Source organism: Eretmochelys imbricata, chromosome 5, assembly GCF_965152235.1.
Source record: "Eretmochelys imbricata isolate rEreImb1 chromosome 5, rEreImb1.hap1, whole genome shotgun sequence".
Lineage (NCBI taxonomy): Eukaryota > Metazoa > Chordata > Testudines > Cheloniidae > Eretmochelys > Eretmochelys imbricata.
The window spans coordinates 136,138,933-136,157,908 of NC_135576.1; the positions used below are offsets into that span (position 1 = coordinate 136,138,933).

At 50.2% G+C, this 18,976-nt stretch overlaps 2 protein-coding genes across 4 annotated transcripts in view; one reads left to right on the top strand and one right to left on the bottom strand.

Moving 5' to 3' along the window:
* The window catches only part of LOC144265359 (class I histocompatibility antigen, F10 alpha chain-like), a 594,986-nt gene that overhangs the window by 343,965 nt on the left and 232,045 nt on the right, over positions 1 to 18,976 (bottom strand). The window lies entirely within an intron of this gene.
* Positions 3,147 to 18,976, top strand: part of LOC144265363 (class I histocompatibility antigen, F10 alpha chain-like) — a 37,151-nt gene continuing 21,321 nt past the window's right edge. For both annotated transcript variants that reach the window (XM_077818001.1, XM_077818002.1), the window contains exon 1: positions 3,147 to 3,189. The gene's annotated coding sequence lies outside the window, so the exon portion shown is untranslated. The remainder of the gene's footprint in view (positions 3,190 to 18,976) is intronic.

Consider the following 18,976-nt stretch of genomic DNA (forward strand, 5'->3'; position numbering starts at 1 on the left):
GGCTTGTATAAAGACTGGGAGTGTGTCATAAATATAAAGGGAAGGGTAAACACCTTTAAAATTCCTCCTGGCCAGAGGAAAAACCCTTTCACCTGTAAGGGGTTAAGAAGCTAGGATAACCTCGCTGGCAAAAATGACCAAAATGACTAATGAGGAGACAAGATACTTTCAAAAGCTGGAGGGGGAGAAACAAAGGCTCTCTCTGTGTGTGTGATGCTTTTGCCAGGGACAGAACAGGAATGGAGTCTTAGAACTTAGTAAGTAATCTAGTTAGATATGCGTTAGATTCTGATTTCTTTAAATGGCTGATAAAATAAGCTGTGCTGAATGGAATGTAGATTCCTGTTTTTGTGTCTTTTTGTAACTTAAGTTTTTGCCTAGAGGGATTATCTATGTTTTGAATCTAATTATCCTGTAAGGTATTTACCATCCTGATTTTACAGAGGTGATTCTTTTACTTTTTCTTCTATTAAAATTCTTCTTTTAAGAATCTGAATGCTTTTTCATTGTTCTTAGGATCCAAGGGTTTGGGTCTGTGTTCACCTATGCAAATTGGTGAGGATTTTTATCAAACCTTCCCCAGGAAAGGGGGTGTAAGGTTTGGGAGGATTTTTGGGGGAAAGACGTTTCCAAACGGGCTCTTTCCCAGTTATATACCTGTTAGATGTTTGGTGGTGGCAGCGATAAAGTACAAGGGCAAAAGGTAAAATAGTTTGTACCTTGGGGAAGTTTTAACCTAAGCTGGTAAAAGTAAGCTTAGGAGGTTTTCATGCAGGTCCCCACATCTGTCCCCTAGAGTTCAGAGTGGGGAAGGAACCTTGACAGAGTGGATGTGTCATTATACAAAGTAAAACTATTTCCCCTTGTTTATTCCCCCCCCCCCCCCGCCCACACACACACACTCTGTTCCTCACACGTTCTTTTCAACTGCTGGAAATGGTCCACCTTGATTATCACTACAAAAGAGTTTTTTTTGGTTTTGTTTTCCTCTTCTCTCCTGCTGGTAATAGCTCACCTTAACTGATCACTCTCATTATAGTGTGTATGGTAACACTTGTTTCATGTTCCATTGTTTCATGTTCTCTGTGTATATAAAATCATCCTACTGTATTTTCCACTGCATGCATCCGATGAAGTGGGCTGTAGCCCATGAAAGCTTATGCTCAAATAAATGTGTTCGTCTCTAAGGTGCCATAAGTCCTCCTGTTCTTTTTGTCTGTGTTGTTGTTGTTCTCTCAGATGGAGAGACACAGAGAGCAGCAGGGTATGCTGTAAAGCTTGGACCAGGTAGGAAAAATCATCAGCATCATAGCTAGAAATCAGCCATTTGGAACCACAGATATGCAAGTAGAACAGGAAATGTTTAGTTTAGATATGATCAGGTTTATCTCTTTATTTTGGGCTTGTGGATTCCTCTGTGCTAAACACAGGTGATTTTGTAACCTTTAAGCTGGACCCCAAGAACGCCATTCTTGGTGCTGAATCCTTGCAGCTGCTCTTTTAATATCTAGCAACTGCCTGATTTGCCACATGTTCTTTCTTTTCTTTCTTTCTTTCTTTCTTAATAAAATTTACCTTTTTAAAGAACATGCTTGGATTTCTGTGTCTTAAGAGGTCTGTGCACATGTTTTTTCAGTTAGTTGGTGGCAACAGCGGATTTCTTTTTCTTTTCCTTTTCTCAGCTCTTCCCCGGAGGCCGGGGGGAAAGAGCTTGGGGGTACCCCACAGGAAGGAATTCCCAAGTACGCCTTCCTGGGCTCTCAAGGGGGTTCTGCACCTGGGTGGTGGCAGCATTTACCAACCCAAGGCCAGGGGGATCTGTAACCATGGGAGTTTAATACAAGCCTGGAGTGGCCAGTATTAATTTTTAGAGACCTTGTGGATCCCCACCTTCTGCACTCGAAGTGCCAGTGGGGAATCAGCCTTGACAGCATCCCAGATGGGGAAGTTCCTCATTAGCCTGGCTCCCCAGACCAGGAGAGACCAGCCCAGGGCAGTATCCAAATCCCAGTGATACTAATGCCCACAAGAAGAAAAGGAGGACTTGTGGCACCTTAGAGACTAACAAATTTATTTGAGCATAAGCTTTCGTGAGCTACAGCTCACTTCATTGGATGAATGCAGTGGATCCGATGAAGTGAGCTGTAGCTCACGAAAGCTTAAGCTCTAATAAATTTGTTAGTCTCTAAGGTGCCACAAGTCCTCCTTTTCTTCTTGTGTATACAGACTAACAGGGCTGCTACTCTGAAACCTAAGGCCCACAGTGACTGTACTGCAGCAAGGGGCAAACTTCACAAGCCCCAGAGCCTTGGTACCTCCTCTCCCCGCAAGAGGAGGAGAGGAACCAAAAATAGTTCCCAGAAATGATGTAAACAGCCAAGTGACTTGCAAAAGCAGAGAAAATAAAGGGGGTTAGGTCATCGTCTGCCTGTGCGTAGATCAGGGGGCGGAGCCAGGACTCCTGGGTTCTCTCCCTTGCTCCGGGAGACACGTGGGGTCTAGGGGGGTAGATCAGGGGCTGGAGCCAGGACTCCTGGGTTCTCTCCCTTGCTCCAGGAGAGAAGTGGGGTCTCGTGGGTAGATCGGGGGCTGGAGCCAGGACTCCTGGGTTCTCCCCCTAGACGTGCGGCTTCCAGGCCAAGTCGCGGCCTCTCTTGGCGCCTCTCTCCCCGGCCGCAGACGGGGCAGGGACGCTGTGGCGGGGCCGGGGTTCCTGCGGTCACTGCCCGCGCACGGAGCGCGGCGGGGGGGCGGTTCATTCACTCCGTCCACACAGGGGTTCAAGGCCCGGGCCCGGCAGACACGGGCCCGGCCCCGCCAAGGCGCCGCGGGGGGGTCTCCGGCCGGGGGCTGCGGGGGTCGGACAGGAGGCGCTGACGGGGCCGGGGGCGGCGGGGATAACGGGCGGGGACCGGCGGCCTCAGCGCACAGGGACCAGCGGGCTCCGGGGAGGCGGGGCCGGGCCGGGCGGAGCGAATCGCTGCCCCGGCCCCCGCAGCGCCAAACTCCCCGCCTCAGACTGTCCTGCCCCGCCGCGTTCTGCCCAGCGACCGGTGACGCAGGCGGGTCTGTGCGTCGCTATTGGCAGGATGTTCCCTCCCCCCCAGCCAATCCCTGGCGCGGGGCGGTTCCCTCGGGAGGGGGCGGGTCCCTGGGTCGAGTCCTGGTGCGCTGCAGGGGGGCGCTCCCGTGAGTGTCGGGGAGACCCCGGGCCGGGGGAGGGGGGAGCTGGGTGTCGGGGGGGGCAGCCGGGCCGGGGGAGGGGGGAGCTGGGTGTCGGGGGGGGGACAGCCGGGCCGGGGGGGGTTCGGGGAGGGGGGAGCTGGGTGCCGGGGGGGGCGGGGCCGGGCCGGGGGGTCCCGGGGGGGCAGTTCTGGGCTCTGCGTTCAGAGGTGGCGGGAGCCCCCCCCGCTCTCCCCCCCCGGCACTGAGCGGTCGCTGACAGGGATCAGTGACGTTGCTATAGTGACCGGGGCGGGGGGTCCTGGCCCCCTTGTGCCCGGCGCTGCCGGGGGCTGCGGGGACAATGTGCCGTGGGGGGCTGAGCGCCCCTGACCCGAGCGGTGACCCCGGCATCCAACGCCGACCGCCCCCAGCCGGGGGTGCGGCCCCGCTCGGACCGGCACCCATGGGTGCTGCACCCGCCGACAAGCCCCTCGCGGCCCCGTGAGGCTCCCGGGCTGCGGGGAGTCCCCGGGGCCAGGCGCTGCCCAGGCTGGGTCCCTGCTGCCTCTCCGGGCCGGCGGGGCTCTCAGACCCGAGCCCTGTGGGCAGAGCCGGGCTGACAGAGGGGGGTAAATTGACCCCCCGTGGCCCAGGGTTCAGTGACGGGACTCTCGGGCCGTTCATGGCTCCCAGAAGGTGCTTCAGTTTGACCCCCGGGGCCTGGACTCCTGAGCCTGGCTTGTCCTCGGCTACGTGGGGCTGAGCTGTGTCCGCCCCCGTCTCCTCGCACCCCCAGTCAGCCATGGGCCTGGGCGGCGGGTGGGTGGGTGTGGGGCCCCCTCTTTAGGGAAGGCGAGCCCCCAGCCTGCCCCTTCTGCTTGTGTCCCTCTCCCAGCGGCCGGGGCCACGAGTCCCCCTCGGCCGGAGGAGTCTGGGGCCAGCCCACGCCCTGAGTCTCTGCCTTGTCCCCCACCCCACCTGCCTGGAGCTGCCCCGGGCCAGCCAAGCAGCAACTCCCCTCCCCAGACCCCAACCGCTGAAGCCCCTCGCTCTCCTCCGGCAGAAGCATTTGCTGTGCCCCATGCAGGTTCCCGGGCAGCCGAGGAGGCTGGGTTTGCTGCTCGGCTTCCGGGAGTCCAGGGAGGTCACTGATGAACCCAGGAAGCTGAAGAGCACATCCAGCCTTCTCAGCCCCCCGGCATTGCAGGGGGGATAATAAAGCAAAACTTCCCTCCACAATCCTGCAACTGGGGGTCTGGCGGCAGCAGCAGGGGAAGGCGGGGCCTCCACTGGCCTGATATACCCGCCACGCCTGCCCATGGCAATGGGTCTCATCTGTCCTGGATGCACATCTTTAGAGGTGTCATCCTAGGGAAGAGATGTTAACCCCCTTTCTGTCTCTGGCTGCATGTTGATGCCATGGGGGGGACACGACTTTGGAGCCCCTGGAAATGTGCATTAATCAGGTCTTAGTTTGAGCGTGAGCTCCCGTTGCAGAGAACAGAACAGGTGCTGCGTTTGTGCCGTTAGGATGTCCTGTAGCTGCCGGATAAAGAGCTTCCGGATCCCATTGAGGGTGGGATGAGGAGAGGGGAAGGCTCATCCTGCTTTTCCAGGCATGGATTTGAATCTTCTTTGTTCTCCATGAGGCAGGGGCAACAACTCCAACCTCCACAGAGGCTGGGCAGGGGCAGGACATCAGCTTGGAGGGGAGGGGTGGGTGGGGCAGTGACATCACCAAGGCCTTTTGCAGGAACTCAGCCCATTGGGCAAAGGTGGTGGGGAGGGGGTGACCTCACAGAGAGACCCCGACATCAGCCGGGCAGGGCCGATTGAGCTGGGTGAGGCTGTGGGGTGGGGTTGGGGTATGTTCGAAGTGGTTTAAGGTGCATTGATGCCCTCGTGTCACCTCAGTAACAGGCTTGGTTTGACGTAAACAGGATTAGGCCCCAGTGCAGCCTGGCCCTACAGGGTCAAGTCATGTCAGGGACCAGGAAGGAAAGCAGAGAAGTGGGGGTGTATGTGTCGGGTTATCCCTGCAGCAATGAGGCAGGAGGCCGTCGTGTCAGGAGGTCACACCCAGAACTGCTGTAACTCCAGTGGTGCAGAGGTTTGGCCTGGGGCCTGCAGGGCTGGGGGTGTGTGCGTGGGCAGAGGAGGACGTTGATGAGGATCAGAGAGAGTCTGGGCCAAGCTGACATTCTCACTGGCTGGTTTGGCTTTTTTAATGCGTTACATCCAGCACCAACTGCCATGGGTGCCTGGCTGGGCCTTCGTTGAAAGAAAAATCCTCTGTGCCCATTACATTAGAGGTGACCTGAGAAGGGGGAAATAGGGTGTCCATTTCTGTTGCTGCCTAAGGGATAGCAAAGGCCCGAAAGGGTTTTTTCCCCTCCTTGTTTTCTTGTAAGTATCATCTGCCCTGTTTTGCTGGAGGTCTGCTTGGAGCAGCAGAGACCTGGGGTGGGAACTCTCAGCCCTCAAATGAAGGGCCACTGGGTGTAGAATCTTTACCAAGGACAGCTTTTCTTTCTTCTGCTCGACAGGTGTTTGGTTAAGTAGGGCCTTTTCTACACTTCAAACTTGCTCTGGTTTAATTAAACTGGTGCAGATAAATCAGTGCCAACCCCTTTGTGGGCCCTCTTATTTTGGTATCATTGTGGCCTTTTTTAGTTTAGCTTAAACTGATTCCCAGCAACTTAACCTGAACTGAAAAAAGCTTCTGTTACATCAGAATACAAGTGCCCACGTGGGGCTTTGTGCCGGTTTAGCTGAATCAGTTGTGTTTAGTTACACTGGTGCAACTCTCCATGTCGACACGGCCCAACCGACTTAAGGTAAACAGAAAAAAAGCCACTCTTAGGCTAAGTCTACAGTAGACGGCGCAAAGTGCTGCCATGGGAGCTCTCCTGCGGCCGTGCTTTGAACTGTCAGTGTGGTGATCTGCGAGCGCTGTGGAGAGAGCTCTCCCAGCGCTCCTGGTAAACCAGGTTGATGAGGGGAATAGCTCCGAGCGCTGGGAGCCTGTCTACATTGGTGCTTTACAGCGCTCTAACTTGCTGTGCTCCGTGGGGGGGGGGGCAGTAATTTTTCACACACACACACACCGCTGAGCCAGCAAGTTAGAGCGCTGTGAATTGCCAGTGTAGACAAGCCCTTAAACTGGAAAAGGAGGGTCCACAGAGCCTCTTGTTAAACTGGTTTAGTGAAACCAGTGCAACTCACACCTTAACTTAAACTGGTGTGAATTTGTGGGTAGAGAAGTCCACGGTTTGAACAATGAAGTTTAAACAGTTGGAATAAACTTTTTAGGGCTGTTTTACGTGCAGTGTTTGTACTATTTTTACACCAATCACTTAGGCTGTGTCTACGGTGCACACCTTACAGCGGCCCAGCTGGGCCGCTACGGCCATGCCGCTGTAAGGCACGCAGTGTGGCTGCTCTTTGTTGGCAGGAAAGAGCTCTCCCGCTGACAAAATAAAACCACCCCCAATGAGGGGCAATAGCTTTGTTGTTGGGAGAGCGTCTCCCTCCCACAAAGCGCTGTCCCTGCCGGTCCTTTTCATCGGTAAAACTTTTGTGGATTGGGGTGTGTGTTTTTTTACACCCACCGATGAAAGTGCAGTGTGGACATAGCCTTAGTGTGGACACAGTTGTACTCAAGGCTTAAATTGTCATAGGAGTATTTCCCGGAGCCCCCAGGCCTCCCCCACATTCAACAGCATCAGGCTGGAGTCAAGGTTTGAAAATATTTACTGGCGCTCCGCTCCTGCTGAATGTAAACCCTGGTTATACAGATACAGATTATTCCCCTACATTTACTGGTGTAAAGCATGGCTGTACCGATAGCACTGCACTTGCCGTAGGGATTTTAATTATTTTGAGGAACTAAAACTCTTTTGGTATTGAACCGATTTAACTATTTGGGTGGAAAGAAACAAACAACCAAAGTCAGTAGTTAAAGCCAAAGAAAAACGGTGTGGAGCTGGCCTCAGCGTAGGGTTGCCAACCCTCCAGGAATGTCCTGGTGTCTCCAGGAATTAAAGGTTAATCTGCAGTTAAAGAGCGTGTCCTGTTATGAAACCTCCAGGAATGTGTCCAACCAGAACTGACCATTACGATGAGTGTAATGTGTTCGGGGAAGGGACTGTCCCTTGCTCTGTCTGCACAGCCCCAGCCCCAGCATGGTTAAAGCTGGGCTGTGCTACCATGACATGAAATAATAATTCCTTCCCCTCTCATGTTCTCGGGTTACACGCCCGCCCCTCAAGTTCTCAGCTCACTGTCGAGTCTTTCACAAAAAACAGGGCCAACAAGATGGGCCTTTCTAGTGGGAAAAGCAAGCCAATTTAAAAAGTAAAGCTCCCTGCTATCCTCATCCTCAGCAAATGAGAGATGACAGGTCAGTTGGGGATAGGCTACGAAGGGCCTCATAGCTGAAAATAGGCAGCTTCTATTTGATGAGAAGGAGGAGCCGGTGAAGAGAGGCAAAGAGAGAAGTGACATGGTCAGATCAAGGAGCTAGGAAACTATCTTTTCAGCATCTTCTGAAGGGATCTGAGTGGGCTAAGTCTGCGTTTGTCAAGGCCAGAGAAAAGGATGTTGTAGCAGTTGAGACACGAGATGCTGAGAGCCTGGGCGAGAGGTTTAGCTGTGGGGGTGGATAGGAAAGGCAGTGTCTTAAAGATGCTCTGCAGAAAGAGTCAGCAAGATTTAGGCATAACCTGGATGTGAGGACCTAGAGAGAGCTCCAAGTCAAAGATGACACCCAGGTTACGGTCCTGAGTGGCAGGCAGGATAGTGATGTTGTCCACAGTGACTGACAAAGGAGGTAGAAGGGAGATCTTGGGAGGAAGACTGGGAACTCTGTTTTAACCACATTGAGCTTGAGCTGATGATGAGAAAGCCACAAGGAGATGTCAGAGAGACAGGCCAAGATTTTAGTTTGTGCCGAAAGAGATAGATCTGAAGTGGATAGGTAGATCTGTGGGTCATCAGCATGGAGATGGTAGTTGAATTTGTGTTTGCAGATGGCTTTGCCCAGAGATAAGGTGTAGAGGGAGAAGACAAGGGACCATGACAGTACTCCATAGAAAGCTGGAGGGGGATGAGGAAGATCCTCTGACAGACGTGGTGAAGGAGTGATTAGAGAGGTCAGAGTAGACCCAGGAGGGGACAGAGATAAAGAAGCCAAGGGGGACAAGGTATCAAGAAGAGCTTGGTAAATGGTGTCAGAGGCGGCTGGCAAGCCAAAGAGGGTGAGGATCGAGCACTGATTTTGAGTCTTAGTTAGGAAGAGTCATTAGAGACTTTGGCAGGAGCAATTTGCCTGGAGTGCAAGGGGTGGAAGCCAGGGTGGGGAGGGTCTTGGAGGGAATGGAGGACAGGAACTCCAGACAGCGATTGCTGAGCACATTCGATGAGTTGAGAGATGAAAGGGAGGTGGGGCTGTAGCTGGAGAGGCAAACTGAGTCAAGGGTCTTCACGATGGAAGGTGCTGAAGTGTGTTCATATTGTGAGGGGGAAAGAGCCAGAGGAGAGTGAAAGGTTGAAGAGAAGAGTAAGGGAGGGAGGAGAGTGGGTGTGAGGGAGATCAGGAGACGGGATGGGGTCTGTGGGGTGAGTGGAGGGGTTAGGAGAGCAGATGGAAAAATGTCCACATCTGCAAGGGAGAGGGAGGTAGAAATTGAAGGAAGGGAAGGAGAGGGTGTTAGCCGACGACCAAGGATGTTTGGTGAGGTGCCAGCTATGCCCGTTTATACCATCCGTGACTTTAACCCGCTAGGACGCACTGTCCCTTCGCGGCGGGCAGCCCGGGCTAGGCTGACGGATGCCCCAAGGTCCTAACCACCCGTGACTTTAACTGCTAGAGCTCAGAGCTCCTTCGCAGCAGGCAGCCAGGATTGACTGACAGGTGCCCCAAGAGTTTGCCCCGTGGAGGCGGCACAACTCAACGCTAGGCTCTTAGTACTCTCACCTAATGGCCAGGCTTTAGAGCCAAAACGGCTGAGGTTCTTTAATTGTGTTGGCTGCTTTACAGTAAACCAGAGAAAACAAGTCAGGCTTATGCACAAATGGTTACCAAAATTTATTAAGCTAGATTCTAATCATGTGGTTAGAAAATTGCTAGTGCCTACTTATTTAAATGTAGAGATGTTACACACAGAAACAAGTTACAAAACTGAAGCCACAATCCCAAAGAAAGAAAACAAAGTATAGAGCTCTATTTCAAAATATGTGTACACTAAAGATAGGAGATCAGGTGTGGGTGCTTCTTACCCTCCTTGCATCTCTCGATTCCAGCGGTGCCAAGCCAGGATCGGTCACTCAATTCCGCAGAAAGACGAATAAGGGACAAGGCTTAGGGACCCTCTTAGCTGCAGAAGCCTTGGGAGGCTGTCACTTATCTGACCAGCAGATAGATAGTGAAAAGCACTCAAAAATCATGGTGCTGTAGGTCCCCTACTTATACCTCTGTACTCCTTTATTCTCTTTCTCTTTTCTTATGCCAAATTGAGGCTGGTCTATCGGGGTGACGCCAGCTTTCGCAAGAGTAGTTTACACTTGCAAGGGAGAGAAACAATAAGTTTCGACTACTGGACATTTCTTTTATCAGGGTAAATATTTTCCCACCTAGGATGTTGGTGTGTGTGCATCACGCTATTTAGTAGGGGCTAAGAGCCATGTCTGTCACAGGGCCTCTGCCTGCTATGAGCTTAATCATTGTATCTGTTCCCAGAGGCACATTGTAGCAGCACACCTGTGCTTTTCACAGCTTCAAAGGCTGTGCTGGAATATATGTTAAGTGCCCTGTTCCGGCTTCCTCCTGTGTTTCCAGCAATGCTGGTGGGGGGGGGAGGGGGTGGTTTCTGGCTACAGAGGGGAGGAGGACTATCGTGTTTTATTGTCACGGATCCACATGACTAGTGTTGTCACACATAAGAACAGCCATACTGGGTCAGAGCAAAGGTCCGTTTAGCTCAGTATCCTGTCTTCCGACAGTGGCCAATGCCAGGTGCCCCAGAGGGAATGAACAGAGCATGTAATCATCAAGTCATCCATCCCCTGTTGCCCATAGGGACACCATTCCTGTCCATCCTGGCTAATTAATCTAGTTCTCTTCTGAACCCTGTTAAACCCTGTTTAAACCCTTGGCCTTCACGACATCCTCTGGGAAGGAGTTCCACAGGTTGACACTGTGTTGTTTGAAGAAATGCTTTCTTTTGTTTGTTTTAAACCTGCTGCCTATTAATTTCATTTGGTGACCACTAGTTCCTATGTTATAAGAAGGAGTAAATAACACTTCCTTATTTACTTTCTCCACATCAGTCATGATTTTATAGGCCTTTATTATATCCCCCCTTAGTTGTCTCTTTTCCAAGCGGAAAAGTTCCAGTCTCATTAATCTCTCCTCATACAGAAGCCATTCCATACCCCTAATTATTTTTGTTGCCCTTTTCCAATTCCGATAAGTCTTTTTTGAGATGGGGCGGCCACATCTGCACGCAGTATGCAAGATTTACCATGGATTTATTACTCCTGTTGGAATTCTGCAGTTGTTGCATTTGGAGCTGTAGTAAAATTGCAGAATTCCAACAGGAGTAAAAATTTATGTAGAGGCAATATGATATTTTCTGTCTTCTTATCTATCCCTTCCTTAATGATTCCCAAACTTCCGTTCGCTTTTTTGACTGTTGCTGCACATTGAGTGGATGTTTTCAGAGAGCTATCCACAATGACTCCAAGATCTCTTTCTTGTGTGGTAACAGCTAATTTAGACCCCGTCATTTGATATGTATAGTTGGGATTATGTTTTCCAATGTGCATTACTTTGCAATTCCCAACACTGATCTTCATCTGTCATTTTGTTGCCCAGTCACCCAGTTTTGAGAGATCCTTTTGTAATTCTTCGCAGTCTGCCTGGGACTTAACTTTCTTGAGTAGTTTTATATCATCTGCAAATTTTGCCACCTCAGCATTTACCCCTTTTCCCAGATCATTTATGAATATGTTGAACAGAACTTGTCCCAGTACAGGCTCCTGGTGGGGCACCACTATTTACCTCTCTCCATTCTGAAAACTGACCATTTATTCCTGCCCTTTGTTTCCTATCTTTTAAGCAGTTACTGGTCGGTGAGAGGATCTTCCCACTTATCCCATGACAGCTTACTTTGCTTAAGAACCTTTGCTGAGGGACCTTTCTGAAAATCCAAGTACACTATATCCACTGGATCCCCCTTGTCCACATGCTTGTTGACCCCCTCAAAGAATTATAGTAGATTGGTGAGGCATGATTTCCCTTTACAAAAACCGTGTTCACTCTTTCCCAACAAATTATGTTCATCTATGCGTTTTACAATTTTGCTCTTTACTGTAGTTTCAACCAGTTTGCCCTGTTCTGAAGTGAGGCGTACTGGCCTGGAATTGCCAGGATCACCTCTGGAGCCCTTTTTGAAAGTTGGCGTCCCGTTAGCTATCCTCTAGTCATTTGGTACAGAAGCTGATTTAAATGATAGGTTACAGACTACGGTTAGTAGTTCTGCAATTTCACCTTTGAGTTTCTTCAGAACTCTTGGATGAATGCCAGCTGGTCCTGGTGACTTATTGCTGTTTAGTTTATCAATTTGTTCCAAAACCACCTCTAATGACACCTCAATCTGGGACAGTTCCTCAGATTTGTCACCTAAAAAGAATGGCTCAAGTTTGGGAATCTCCCTCACATCCTCAGCTGTGAAGACTGATGGAAAGAATTCATTTTGTTTCTCCGCAATGGCCTTATCATCCTTGGGTGCTCCTTTAGCATCTCGACCGTCCAGTGGCCCCACTGGTTGTTTAACCGGCTTCCTGCTTCCGATGTACTTAAAACAAGAAATGCTTTTAGTTTTGGAGTCTTTGGCCAGCTGTTCCTCAAATTCTGTTTTGGCCTTCCTCATTGTATTTTACTCTTCCTTTGCCAGAGTTTATGCTTCTTTCTATTTTCCACACTGGGATTTAACTTCCACTTTTTAAAGGATGCCTTTTTGCCTCTCACAGCTTCTTTTAGCCAGGTTGGCACTACTTGGTTCTCTTACTATGTTTTTTTAAATTAATTTGGGGTATACATTTAAGTGGAGCTTCTATTATGGTGTCTTGAAAAAGTTTCCATGCAGCTTGCAGGGGTTTTACTTTTGGCGCTGTGTCTTTTAATTTCTGTTTAACTAACACAGCTCTGGAACAGTTCCTGGGGGGACCCATCAGGGTGGATTTGATTTAAATCATGATTTAAATCACTAGTCAGGAAGACTCAATTTAATCATGGTTTTCTACATAAAAATGCATTCTTGTTGGTTGTTATAAACTTAATACATATTCCACAAGACTCAGAGGTAGACGTAGGTTTCATCTTTAGAAGGTACACACTATACATTTTTAAACAGTGATTTATTTTGAAAACTTTTCAGATTAGTTTTACAGCAGTTAAGGTTTGACCCTGGTACTGAGTATTGAGACTATTTGGAAGAAAATGAGCGAGAGACAGTGCTTGTCCCATTCGTGTTTTTTAATGTTTGTAATTTAACTCTGTCACTGCATATTTCTCTGTTTAAGATCTCGCTCAGTTTAGCCCACTAAAGCTAATGCCAAAATAAATTTGTTAGTCTCTGAGGTGCCACAAGGACTCCTCGTTGTTTTTGCTGATACAGACTAACACGGCTACAACTCTGAAACAGGATCAGTGTGGACATTGCTCCACCCATCAAGACTCAGGTTAACAATTTTACCCTCTAGACTTTTTGCACACGGCTCAATTTCCCTTTCATACACTATCCAGGAATTTGCCTGTGACATCTGCTCTGTTGGGTGGACTGTATCCTGGTCTTAATGACTGAACCATGTTAATGACGTGTGGGTTCTCAATCATGTGGAAAGGAGAGTTTGTTGCATAAACAAACTGGGTAATGTTTTAATCAATTACCTCTTTTTGTAATCTACTGGTTCTTCTCACAAATTTATGTATGGTGGTTTCTGGATGATGGAGATCTTTTTTTCTTTTTGCTACAGGTGATACACTGTGGCTATGTGACATACATGATGTGACTGAAACACTGTCATTGGCAGATAACTCTGAAACTATAGAAAATGATGGTGATCTTGAAGGTGGATAGTGTTCAGAATCCTGTATGTTGAGGATGGAGGAACCATCTAGGGCGGGGGCGGGCAAACTTTTTGGCCTGAGGGCCGCATCGGGTTTCGGAAATTCTATGGAGGGCTGGTTAAGGGAGGCTGTGCCTCCCCAAACAGCCAGGTGTGGGCTGGCCCCTGCCCCCCGGTACCCCTGCCACATCCAAACCCCCTGTTCCCTGCTGGCAACCCCGGGACCCCTCCCCCATTCAATCAACCCTTCTCCCTGTTCCCTGACTGCCCCGGAACCCCTGCCCCCCCGTCCAACCGCCCGCTCCTTCCTGACTGCCCCCCTAGGACCTCTGCCTCCATTCAACTCCCCTCTTCCCCACCCTCTGACCTCCCCGACCCCAGCCACAGCCCCGAACTCCCCTGCCCTCTATCCAGCGCCCACCCTCCCTGCCCCCTTGCCGCACTGCCTGGAGCTCCGGTGGCTTGTGGTACTACAGCTGAGCTGCCCGGCTGGAGCCAGCCACGCACCGCACAGCACGAGCCCCAGGTCCAGCCGGGCTCTGCAGCTGCACTGCCCCCGGAGCTCACAGCCCCGCCGCCCAGAGCATTGACCAGCGGCATAGTGAGCTGCGGCTGCAGGACAGGGGGAAGAGCAGGGGAGGGCCAGGGGCTAGTCTCTCGGGCCAGGAGCTCAGGGGCCGGGCAGGAGGGTCCCGCAGGCCGGATTTGGCCTGCGGGCCATAGTTTGCCCACCTCCGATCTAGGGGCTGTGCTCCTCTTACCTGCTGCTTACAAACAGGGAAGAATTGGCAGGGGAAGTAGAAGTGGGTGGCAACCTGGGCAGCAGTGACCATGAGATGGTCGAGTTCAGGACCTTCACAAAAGGAAGAAAGGAGAGCAGCAGAATACGGACCCTGGACTTCAGAAAAGCAGACTTTGACTCCCTCAGGGAACTGATAGGCAGGATCCCCTGGGAGGCTAAGATGAGGGGGAAAGGAGTCCAGGAAAGCTGGCTGTATTTTAAAGAAGCCTTATTGAGGGTGCAGGAACAAACAATCCCGCTGTGCAGAAAGAATAGCAAATACGGCAGACGACCAGCTTGGCTTAACAGTGAAATTCAGTGAGCTTAAACTCAAAAAGGAAGCTTACAAGAAGTGGAAACTTGGACATATGACTAGGGAGGAATATAAAAAAAAAAAAGCTCAAGCATTCAGGGGTGTAATCAGGAAGACCAAAACACAATTGGAGTTGCAGCTAGCAAGGGATGTGAAGAATAACAAGAGGGGTTTCTACAGGTATGTTAGCAACAAGAAGACGGTCAGGGACTGTGTGGGACCCTTACTGAATGGGGGAGGCAACACAGTGACAGGTGATATGGAAAAAGCTAAAGTACTCAATGCTTTTTTTGCCTCGGTCTTCACAGACAAGGTCAGTTCCCAGACTGCTGTACCGGGCAACACAGTATGGGGAGGAGGTGAGCAGCCCTCAGTGGTGAAAGAACAGGTTAAGGACGATTTAGAAAAGCTGGACATGCACGAGTGCATGGGTCCAGATCTAATGCATCCAAGGGTGCTTAGTGAGTTGGCTGATGTGATTACAGAGCCATTGGCCGTTATCTTTGAAAACTTGTGGCAATAAGCTGGATCTGAGTCAGCAGTGTGCCCTTGTTGCCAAGAAGGCCAACGGCATATTGGGCTATATTAGTAGGAGCATTGCCAGCAGATGGAGAGAAGTGATTATTCCCCTCTATTCGGCACTGGTGATCTTACAAAACTGGTTGGTTGGGCAACAAAATGGTAGGTGAAATTCAGTGTGGATAAATGCAAAGTGATGCACATTGGAAAACATAATCCCAACTATACATATAAAGTGACGGGGTCTAAATTAGCTGTTACCACTCATAGAATCATAGAATATCAGGGTTGGAAGGGACCCCTGAAGGTCATCTAGTCCAACCCCCTGCTCGAAGCAGGACCAATTCCCAGTTAAATCATCCCAGCCAGGGCTTTGTCAAGCCTGACCTTAAAAACCTCTAAGGAAGGAGATTCTACCACCTCCCTAGGTAACGCATTCCAGTGTTTGACCACCCTCTTAGTGAAAAGGTTTTTCCTAATATCCAATCTAAACCTCCCCCACTGCAACTTGAGACCATTACTCCTCGTTCTGTCATCTGCTACCATTGAGAACAGTCGAGAGCCATCCTCTTTGGAACCCCCTTTCAGGTAGTTGAAAGCAGCTATCAAATCCCCCCTCATTCTTCTCTTCTGCAGGCTAAACAATCCCAGCTCCCTCAGCCTCTCCTCATAAGTCATGTGTTCTAGACTCCTAATCATTTTTGTTGCCCTTCGCTGGACTCTCTCCAATTTATCCACATCCTTCTTGTAGTGTGGGGCCCAAAACTGGACACAGTACTCCAGATGAGGCCTCACCAATGTTGAATAGAGGGGAACGATCACGTCCCTCGATCTGCTCGCTGTGCCCCTACTTATACATCCCAAAATGCCATTGGCCTTCTTGGCAACAAGGGCACACTGGTTTCAGAGTAACAGCCGTGTTAGTCTGTATTCGCAAAAAGAAAAGGAGTACTTGTGGCACCTTAGAGACTAACCAATTTATTTGAGCATGAGCTTTCGTGAGCTACAGCTCACTTCATCAGATGCATACCGTGGAAACTGCAGCAGACTTTATATATACACAGAGAATATGAAACAATACCTCCTCCCACCCCACTGTCCTGCTGGTAATAGCTTATCTAAAGTAATCTTCAGGTTAGGCCATTTCCAGCACAAATCCAGGTTTTCTCACCTTCCACCCCCCCACACAAATTCACTCTCCTGCTGGTGATAGCCCATCCAAAGTGACAACTCTTTACACAATGTGCATGATAATGAAGTTAGGCCATTTCCTGCACAAATCCAGGTTCTCTCACTCCCTCACCCCCCTCCAAAAACCCACCCCCATACACACACAAACTCGCTCTCCTGCTGGTAATAGCTCAACAGAGTAACAGCCGTGTTAGGGCACACTGCTGACTCATATCCAGCTTCTCGCCCACTGTCATCCCTAGGTCCTTTTCCGCAGAACTGCTGCCGAGCCATTCGGTCCCTAGTCTGTAGCGGTGCATTGGATTCTTCCATCCTAAGTGCAGGACCCTGCACTTATCCTTATTGAACCTCATCAGATTTCTCTTGGCCCAATCCTCCAATTTGTCTAGGTCCTTCTGTATCCTACCACTCGTCCCAGTTTAGTATCATCCGCAAATTTGCTGAGAGTGCAATCCACACCATCCTCCAGATCATTTATGAAGATATTGAACAAAACCGGCCCCAGGACCGACCCTTGGGGCACTCCACTTGACACCGGCTGCCAACTAGACATGGAGCCATTGATCACTACCTGTTGAGCCCGACAATCTAGCCAGCTTTCTAGCCACCTTATAGTGCATTCATCCAGCCCATACTTCCTTAACTTGCTGACAAGAATAATGTGGGAGACTGTGTCAAAAGCTTTGCTAAAGTCAAGAAACAATACATCCACTGCTTTCCCGTCATCCACAGAACCAGTAATCTCATCATAAAAGGCGATTAGATTAGTCAGGCAAGACCTTCCCTTGGTGAATCCATGCTGGCTGTTCCTGATCACTTTCCTCTCATGCAAGTGCATCAGGATTGATTCTTTGAGGACCTGCTCCATGATTTTTCCAGGGACTGAGGTGAGGCTGACTGGCCTGCAGTTCCCAGGATCCTCCTTCTTCCCTTTTTTAAAGATTGGCACCAGATTAGCCTTTTTCCAGTCATCGGGGACTTCCCCGGTTCGCCATGAGTTTTCAAAGATAATGGCCAATGGCTCTGCAATCACAGCCGCCAATTCCTTCAGCACTCTCGGATGCAACTCGTCTGGCCCCATGGACTTGTGCACGTCCAGCTTTTCTAAATAGTCCCTAACCACCTCTATCTCCACAGAGGGCTGGCCATCTCTTCCCCATTTTGTGATGCCCAGCGCAGCAGTCTGGGAGCTGACCTTGTTCGTGAGGACAGAGGCAAAAAAAGCATTGAGTACATTAGCTTTTTCCACATCCTCCGTCACTAGGTTGCCTCCCTCATTCAGTAAGGGGCCCACACTTTCCTTGGCTTTCTTCTTGTTGCCAACATACCTGAAGAAACCCTTCTTGTTACTCTTGACATCTCTCGCTAGCTTCAGCTCCAGTTGCGATTTGGCCCTCCTGATATCATTCCTACATGCCCGAGCAATGTTTTTATACTCTTCCCTGGTCATATGTCCAACCTTACACTTCTTGTAAGCTTCTTTTTTATGTTCCGCTAGGATTTCACCATTAAGCCAAGCTGGTCGCCTGCCATATTTACTATTCTTTCGACTCATTGGGATGGTTTGTCCCTGTAACCTCAACAGGGATTCCTTGAAATACAGCCAGCTCTCCTGGACTCCTTTCCCCTTCAAGTTAGTCCCCCAGGGGATCCTGGCCATCCGTTCCCTGAGGGAGTCGAAGTCTGCTTTCCTGAAGTCCAGGGTCCGTATTCTGCTGCTCTCCTTTCTTCCCTGCGTCAGAATCCTGAACTCAACCAACTCGTGGTCACTGCCTCCCAGATTCCCATCCACTTTTGCTTCCCCCACTAATTCTACCCGGTTTGTGAGCAGCAGGTCAAGAAAAGCGCCCCCCCTAGTTGGCTCCTCTAGCACTTGCGCCAGGAAATTGTCCCCTACGCTTTCCAAAAACTTCCTGGATTGTCTATGCACCGCTGTATTGCTCTCCCAGCAGATATCAGGAAAATTAAAGTCACCCATGAGAATCAGGGCATGCGATCTAGTAGCTTTCGTGAGCTGCCGGAAGAAAGCCTCATCTACCTCATCCCCCTGGTCCGGTGGTCTATAGCAGACTCCCACCACTACATCACTCTTGTTGCACACACTTCTAAACTTAATCCAGAGACACTCAGGTTTTTCTACAGTTTGGTACCGGAGCTCTGAGCAGTCATACTGCTCCCTTACATACAGTGCTACTCCCCCACCTTTTCTGCCCTGCCTGTCCTTCCTGAACAGTTTATAACCATCCATGACAGTACTCCAGTCATGTGAGTTATCCCACCAAGTCTCTGTTATTCCAATCACGTCATAGTTCCTTGACATCACCAGGACCTCCAGTTCTCCCTGCTTGTTTCCAAGGCTTTGTGCATTCGTATATAAGCACTTGAGATAACCTGTTGATTGCCCCTCATTCTCAGTATGAGGCAGGAGCCCTCCCCTCACAGACATTCCTGCCTGAGCTTCCTCCCGGTATCCCGCTTTCCCACTTACCTCAGGGCTTTGGTCTCCTTCCCCCGGTGAACCTAGTCTAAAGCCCTCCTCACTAGGTTAGCCAGCCTGCTGGCAAAGATGCTCTTCCCTCTCTTCGTAAGATGGAGCCCGTCTCTGCCCAGCACTCCTCCTTCATGGAACACCATCCCATGGTCAAAGAATCCAAAGCCTTCTCTCCGACACCACCTGCGTAGCCATTCGTTGACTTCCACGATTCGACGGTCCCTACTCGAGAGATCTTGGAATCATTGTGGATAGTTCTCTGAAAACATGCACTCAATGTGCAGTTTCAGAGGGTTAGCTGTGTTAGTTTGTTTCAGCAAAAACAACGAGGAGTCCTGTGGCACCTTCAAGACTAACAAATTTATATGGGCATAAACTCTCGTGG